The 8,599-nt window shown below is 38.6% G+C and overlaps 1 long non-coding RNA gene across 1 annotated transcript in view; it reads right to left on the reverse strand.

Annotated features, from left to right (window-relative positions):
- The window catches only part of LOC103586026, a 40,641-nt gene extending 32,436 nt beyond the window's left edge, over positions 1 to 8,205 (reverse strand). Inside the window, exon 1 of the long non-coding RNA XR_550115.1 lies at positions 8,131 to 8,205. This is a non-coding gene — a long non-coding RNA (uncharacterized LOC103586026). The remainder of the gene's footprint in view (positions 1 to 8,130) is intronic.
- Positions 8,206 to 8,599: the final 394 nt, after the last annotated feature.

Below are 8,599 nucleotides of genomic sequence, written 5' to 3' on the forward strand. Positions count from 1 at the left end.
GCATTATTCTCTACCTACCTAAATCTAGGACAGATGATTTATGTTAAATTACAAACATAAGGTTAGGCTGGGTACATACCTGCCACAAAATCAAATTAAGGGTGTCGTTATAACTTCTTTCATTCATTCATTCATTCAATAATTCATTCAAAAAATACTTATGGAGCCTTGAAAAGATAACCATATAAATAGATACCATCTCTGTCTTCATGGAACTTAACAGTTTAATGGGAGAGACAAATATTATATGAGGGTACTTCAAAAAGTTGATGGAAAAATAGAATTAAAAGACAATATGAATCTTTCCATGAACATTTCAAAGATCTCTCACATAATCACACCAGTAAATATATAATTTCATATTATAATACGTGAATGAAGTATAGGTAAGGATAAAGTGGTACTCGTAGGGGAGACTTGATATAAACAATTGCTTCAATATAGAAAGTCTTGCAATAAAAGCCTGAAGAATGTGGTTATAGATGAAGGTATCAAGAAGGAGAAAAGTATCTCTGGAAAGAGCATGTGCAAAGGTCCAGGAGTGGACATATCTTGGCAGGATAAAGGAACATTAAACAAGCCAGCGTAACTAGACCACTGAAACCTGGAGGTAAAATACAATGTGACAAGACTGAGGTGAGGACATAGGTGGGCAGGGCCACACCACCTATGGCCTGGTAGACTTTACCCTTAGATGCCAGCTTTTGATGCCACCTTAAGTCCAATGCAAAGCAACTGAGGAGTTCTAAGCAGGAAAGGCACGTAATTGGGTCTGCCACAGCCTAAAGGGTGATCGCATGGTCTCACTTTGAATGAGAAATCTCAGTTTGTTAGGAAATAAATATATAACAGTTATATTTTTCCAACACCAGCTACCAGCCATACTATAGAGAGCCACTTCTCCCTTTTCCTGCAGGAAGGCAGACCTCTCTCCATCTCATGTCCTCTGTGAGACCAGCACCAGGCCTACCAGCCTTGAGTGAGGAAGATCTCATATCAGGTATGATATCAAAGAGCTTTTGAGTCAGATCTAAGCAACAATGACCGATCCTGTGACAGCAAGCCATCTGCTAAAATGCTACAGCAGAGCTAGTAGATGCTATGCAGGGTTCCCATGAAACGGAGTGGGAGCTTGGTGCAAAGATCCCCTTAGTCATTCTCAACAGCTTGAGATGCAAATCTTGACCACAAGACATGCCCCTAAGTTACTTTGCTTCACCCCTTGATCTGGTTAGGACCTACCCACTCTGAACCACAGCCCCTGTTACAGCACTAGGATGTCATTACTGGTTATAGTCTTGTCTCCTCCATGAGACAGTGAGCTGCACAGAACAGGAAAAGCACGTGTCTTATTCTCCACTTTTATCCCTAATGCCTGGTACAGTGCCGGGTACTTGTAGGTGCTTAATAATACTGGTTTGTTTCATTTGTGTTATTTTATGCAACTTTCTCTGTTCTAATTGTTGATTTTTTTTTTTTTTTTGTCTCTTACTATGAGTTCCTTGAGAGCAAAGTCTGTGTCTCCATTTGGTTTCATTTGTGTTATTTTATGCAACTTTCTCTGTTCTAATTGTTGATTTTTTTTTTTTTTGTCTCTTACTATGAGTTCCTTGAGAGCAAAGTCTGTGTCTCCATTTGGTACCCCCAGTTTATCAAAAGGTCTGGCTCATAGTTGCCACTTGGTATAGGACCGATTGAATGATTAGTTAACTAATGCATGGATAAGGCAATTAAGTATAAAGGATCTTCATTAATGCAACCAATTCTACCTTCTCTTTAGTCAGCCACAAGATGCATAAAACCACATCATCTGGGAATCTTGCACAGTCAGTATTTATTGGTGAGAGATGCTCCCTTAATACTGGTGTTTTATGCAGTTCTTCATATTCATATACACTCAAGAAAAGAGTACATGTAAAACCTGACGAAGTCCAAACAAGGCCTCTAGCTAAGTTAACAATATTGGATCAATTTCTTAATTTCGACCATGTACTACCAGTGTGATTATGTGAGATGCTATCTTTGGGGGAAACTGAGTGAAGCGTACAAGAAATCTCCCTGAATTATATTTACAACTTGTTGTGAATCTTAAACTATTTTAAAACAAAATGTTATAACTTTTTAACAAACACATTTTTACTTTTTCATTTCTATATTTTGTATTTTTATTTTATGTATTTTTTATTTTTGTATATATTTCTCACATGTGTAAGAAAAATAGTGATGATTAAATGATGTTATCATGTATCACACTAGCACACAGGAAAGGGAGTGCTCTAATTCTGAGCATTGTTCTTTTTCTCTAGCCAGGTTGGCATTTAAAATATACTTGGAGAAAAGCAACATATATTATTTTTGCCTGATTCAAGCATATCCTCAAAATGTTTTCATAAACAAAGTGCCAACAGCTATGATCTTATCTCCTACTTTCCTTTTATCTTAATTCAGGTCAGTAACAAGTATGTCTGCTGTCTTCTGCAGATTCTAGGTTTCAAACGAGAGAAAGCAATTACAAGCTACAGGAAACTGTTAGTGAAAAATTCACAAGGAAGAGTTCCTTTAAACTTCTTTCTACCTAGCATTGTTCTTTAAAAAATAATATCTGTTTTAGACAGAGATGTTTTAAATAAATAAGGTTGGTGTGCACACTCCACCAGTATTACTACAGCTTTTAAATGACATGTTCAATAGCCCATTGTTGGTTACATGGATAACAATGTGGGTCAGCCCACCAAAAATCTAAAACATAGTGGGCAATTTTCTGCTACCTGGGAGATCTGAAAACCACCACCGAGAAATCCATATACATATAGATTAAAGGAGAATTTCAACATATCTTAAACTGCTTAACCATATAAGTTCAGCAGGACTCCCTTAGCATAAGGAGTTGCAACTTCCAATACTATTCAATTAATAAACTTCTGGTAGTCAATAAAATAAAAATTATGAAAAATCCTGTAGAAATCATAAAGTCAAACTCAAAGATGTATGACACTCCCTCACATCTTTTCTTCTTTTTCTAGAATCTACAATCCATTTAGCAGATACATCTCAGATGTGTACCTGGTCAGAAGTCCCAGTGGTTTTGTGATAACCTGTTTAAATTAAATTCAGCTCAAGGTGTGGCAAGGTAGTTTCATCTTAGAGACCCACCATCTTGTCCAGAAGAGATTCTGAAGGATACAATATGTTTACCAGGTGCAGGAAAAGAGTGCCTCTCAGCTTGCTAGAAAGGGTCATTAGAGAAGAGCATACATCTCTACTTCTTCAGGAAAATATCCACGAGCTATAGAGACAGAGTTTTATTTAGTAAAAGAAAGGGAGAATAAATACAAGAATATTTTAAGTGTTTATCTTATTGATTCATGAATCAAAGAAGAAGAAACTATAATTACCTCTGTTTCTATCAGCACTGAAAGATTTCTTCCACACAATGTTTTGTGTGGCAGGAATAAAGCTTTATTCCAACGAAAATCTACTTTAAAATATTCCAAAAGAGATAAAACACCTTCAAGATCGTGCAGCTCTTTAATGCTTGCTATGGGCCAAATCTTGCAATTAGAATCAGTCACTTTAAGTGCTGAAATCGTATAATGCTAATAGATCACTTTATAATGTGAACAGTTTTTAAAAGTTGTATTTAATTTTCCATTATTACTGTACTGAATGCTGGCCATGTCTGTCCATTCTGTTATAGATTCTTAAGTCCAGGGAAAGAACAGACTGCTGCTGGATGAGGCATTGCTCAGTTATGATTTTAATTCTCAGGGACCTGAACTAGAACTCTAAACTAGACCATTTTCAACTTTCTTCCTAAATGTGTTTATTCTTATTTCCAAAGCAAACGATGAGGGCTCTTTTTTTGTGGCATAATTATTTTATTTTGAAAAAATACAGATCGAGGCAAATGCCACAGTGAGGTGTGTGTGTGTGCATTTGCATGTGCATGTCAGAGTGTGTATATGTGCACACACATGCATGTGTGGTTTTCTTTAAGAAAATGAAATGAACCAGAAAATAAGCCCTTAACAGTAACCTAAGAAATAAAACAAAATCATTTACAACACATGGGATTGTTGCAGGATATGTCAAGATTAGATGGTTTAAGGGAGCTATCCTGAATATGGAAGCAATTATAATGAAATTCATGACTCATTAGCAAACATTCCATATTGTGTTTCTCATTTCTGGGTCAATGTTACTAGGAAATACAAACTTAAGATTTAGATGTTTCATTGATTTCAGTGCTAGATTATAGATAGTCGGACCATACAATGACATAAAGCAAAGACTCCAGGGTTTTGTAAGTTCTTCATTTCTCAGATGTAGGCAATTTGATCCTTAAGGTAAGTATGAACAAAATAACCAAAAATGTATTGGTAAGAATTAAGTTGATGATAGAAGGGTTGTCTGTAAATGTAAAGAAAGAATTACATGGTGCAAATACAGAGTGGCGGGTGTCGGTGGGGATTTGGCGTGCACGCTGCTTGGTATGCAAAATGGCTAGTGAACTCGAGCACCCAATACTGTACGTAATGGGAACCAGATGTCTAACTGAGAGAGAAAAATATTTTATAGCAATAAATGTGACACTGACTCAAAGGGTTTGCTGTTTTTAAACAACTTCCCAATCTTACTTTTCCTCATATTTTAAAATAGTTTGAAGTAGATTGTGTACGGAAATTATTTTCATATTTTCAAAGAAAAAGTACTTAACTTGCCACTAACTTTTTTAAGGCAAGCATAAGGAGAAATGATCTAAAAAAGATAATTTTGGAATTCATTCATTTATCAAAGCACTTCTCAGCAATGCAAAAAAAAATAATTATAATAAGGCAAATAAAGCATAATTCCTCCTGCCCTTAAGCAACTCAAAATATACTAGATGTGATAAGATGCACACAGCTGTATGGGGACATGGCCCAGGCAGGTCTTGGGAAAGAGGCAGAACGTGCTTTGGGAATTCAAAGGGGAAAAGAGAAGACCCCATGGCTGGCAGGCTCCATGAAGGACGGTAACTCTGTTCCATCTCGCTCAGCATTTCCCATGTCTACCCCTCCTCTGCAGCAGCACTAAGGGTGCATTGGTGAAGGCCCTCCTGTCCCCTTGCCCAGCCACTGCAGTGATCTCCAGCAGCTCTGCCCTTTCTCGTTCCCCTCACTCGCTCCCACTGCAACCCTGGCTTTGCTTCCCGAGAAATTGTTCTGAAGCCCTGATCCATCTGGGGAGTGGGTACCCTAACAACTGCATTGCAAGCTCTGTACTTAGGCCTGGGTCCACTTCCTGCTTTCCCATTTACTGGTCATGACTTTGGGGAGGTGACTTAATTAATCTCCCTCTACCAGCATTTTCTCATCTGTAAGAGGTAGCTCAGGTGCTTGGGGTCAGGATTTAGCAAGGGTCTGCACACATGTCCTTTGCAGTGCCAGCATGGAGTCAGGGTACTGTTAGAAACTCAGCTGTTATCTTATCCATCATCCAATCTAGTTTTTACAGGTCAGAATCTAAAGTCCTTATTTTGGCTTGCCAGGCTTTTCAGAAACTGGTGCTCGTATACTTCGCTAATTCTTTCTCTCCATCCCTTCCCTCAAACACCAATCTTCCTTGCCAGCCTTTCCTGCTTGTCGTTGTCCACTTAGGCCTTTCGTGCTCAAGCCCTGTACCATGCATGTGCTGCTGCACCTGCCTTAGGTGCTTTGCTCCACCCTCTATTTCTCTACAGAGCAAATTCCTGCTGATCCTGCAGGCCTCCCCTCCAGCAAATCTTTCTGAGCCTTTGCTGATATCCTGTGAAAGAACAAGGGCCCTTTTCCACTATGTCATGGTTGTAAACTCACATGACCCACACAGATAGCATAAATAAGTGAAGCAGTACAGGGCAAACAGTAGGGAGTGGTGGCAACTGCGGCAAAAAGGAGAACTTATTCCTTGGCGGAAAGGTCAGCCATTCCTCACTGTTGCCCTGGTGGAATGAGGGCTCAGTATTGCCAATCCTTCCATTTTTTCAAGGTAAGATAGAAATCTGTATTTTTACCTACAGTTTCCAGGTGTTCACTGTTGGCAACTAAAAACTTTTTTCAAATACTGTAACTTTGGATTAAACATAACCTGCTGTGGACCAAATGGTTAACTATATGCAGACCTCGATTCTTGCAACACCTTATTCTGGGATCTCCTTACAGGTGCACACTACCATTCTGGCAAGTTTAGCTTTTCCCTGTAATTGTTTATAGATCTACTCCACCAACACACCATGCTCCCTGAGGATAGGGACCATGTAGAGGTATTTTTGTCTTCCCAAAGAGCCCAGCACAGTGGGAGGCTCAAAGAAACATCTCACTAAATTTTATATTAATATTTTCCTGAGCCTTGAAGCCAGGGTAGGGTCTGCACATGGGAGGTTATTCTAGGCAGGTAAAAAGATAAAGATTTTCATATTCCAAATGTTCCTTTTTAAAGAAAGAAAAGATTTTATAAAAACTGTAAGCCTTAGTCAATATCTGACTTTCTTAGAAACACCTGGAACTCTTCCTACAATGGCTGCAAAGCTCACTCCATGGTTAGCAACAATGGAGTCAACTCTCAAAATATAAACCTAATCTACAAACTTAGTCTATATATAAACTTAATCTATACTTGACATTTAATAGCTAAATGAATCAATTAAATTTACCTGAAAGAGCTCTGGCTCAAATGGCAGATGTGGCAATATTTTAATGCTATTGGAAGGTGGGTATAGATGGATCACATCCTGGTCACAGAGGGAAATATGCTGTCTCTAAATGTGTGGGCAAGAAGTTGCTAAAGGCTGGGGTGGTGGACAACTTAGAAGATTCAGTGACAGCAATGACAATACATGTTTAAAAAGGTTTTTAATGCCCATAATCTTTGATCCCATATTGCAACCTCTGGGCATTGATCTGAAGCAATAATAGTGCACAAATATTTGACTGTAAGGATGTTTATTGCAGGTCTGTCTATAATGTTGATAATAAGAGGCTATTACATGAACAGTAATAGAGGACTAATTTTATGATTATTAATAATAACAGGTGAAATCTACTGAACCCTTATTTATATAACAGGTAATATGCTGATAACTTTCTGATTTACCATATTATTTAACCTATTTTGTTATGTCCATCTTATAGATTGGAAACTGAGACATACAGTATTTAAATAATTGGCCCAAATCACACAGCAAACAAGGGTCAGGGCAGGCATTTGAACTCAGTACTATTTAACACCAAGCTCAAACTTTTCCCATAAATTACACTTCTCCCATAAATATTGGGACATCCACAGTAGTCACTGTGCAGTCATCAAAATTACAATCTAGGAGAATATACGATGATATAGAAAAAAATGTATAATGTATTATTCAGTGAAAAAAGCAGTCTACAAAAACGTGTCACCTTGTACAGGCATTGCTAGGTGAAAATATCAGAATTCCATAGATATCGTTCCTTCGAAGATGGATTTGAGACAAGGATACAAAGCTAGCCCACAGAAACAAGACGTAGGACCAATAATAATGAGTCTCTGCCCCTAGAACTCTTCATCTCTTTCTCCAATTTTCACTGTCTCCTCTACTTGTCTCTTGCAAATCATCTTCTCTAGGAAAGCTTTAGGTTTCAAGGTGCAAATTCTAATCCCACATCTAATCCTCCCTCCTGAATGCCATCTAATTTAATCCCAAGGAAAAAGCAGGTGCTAGCCCAGCTGGGGCCAGATGTTCAGCCCTGTTCTAATCAGCTGGGGCGAGGGACTAGAGATCTACAGAACTGGCTCTTTAAAACACTAAGGGGCTTAGCAGAAAGCACTGGCCATCAAAGTGATGATGCTATTTCTTCCACATAAAAACCAGAATTATAGAAAAGAGAATAACATTCCACATCAAAGTATTAACAATGTTTATATCTACCATGTTTGTTTTCTTACTTTTGGTTCTCTATGTGTTCTAAATTTTCTACAGTGGACATATATCATTTTTGTACTAAGGGCAGAAAAGGGACCCAACCTACATGGGGATTAAAAAGTGAATGTCCAGACTGGGTGGTATTTGGAGACTAAGGTCCCAAATAAAGAGGAAAGTATTTTTAGTGATGATGGAATGAAGGAAATGCTTACCAAACAAAGGTTAGCAGCCGGACAGCAAACCCCACCTGAAAGTCCTTGGATTGGAGCAAGGTCTTGCCATGAAGATGTCAAAGCTGTATCTGGTGGAGATGCTGGGCACTGTGTGCACCAGGGTTCATTGGCCTGTGACACTGTGTTGGGCAACACGTTCCTAGGATAAGAGAAGCCAGAGCAGAGAAGAAGGGCATGAGTCACATGGAATAGAAGATATGATTTTAGAAGGCAAGAGATGCCATAAAACCAAAATGAAAATACGTATTTGAAGCAGTCAACTGCGGAATGAGCCAAGGAAGGGCAGAGAAAAGTTCATTCGTCTAGAACAAAGGTTAGCAGCCGGACAGCAAACCCCACCTGAAAGTCCTTGTATTGGAGCAAGGTCTTGCCATGAAGATGTCAAAGCTGTATCTGGTGGAGATGCTGGGCACTGTGTGCACCAGGGTTCGTTGGCCTGTGACACTGT

The sequence above is a fragment of the Galeopterus variegatus genome, unplaced genomic scaffold, assembly GCF_000696425.1.
Source record: "Galeopterus variegatus unplaced genomic scaffold, G_variegatus-3.0.2 Scaffold298, whole genome shotgun sequence".
In the NCBI taxonomy this organism is placed as follows: domain Eukaryota; kingdom Metazoa; phylum Chordata; class Mammalia; order Dermoptera; family Cynocephalidae; genus Galeopterus; species Galeopterus variegatus.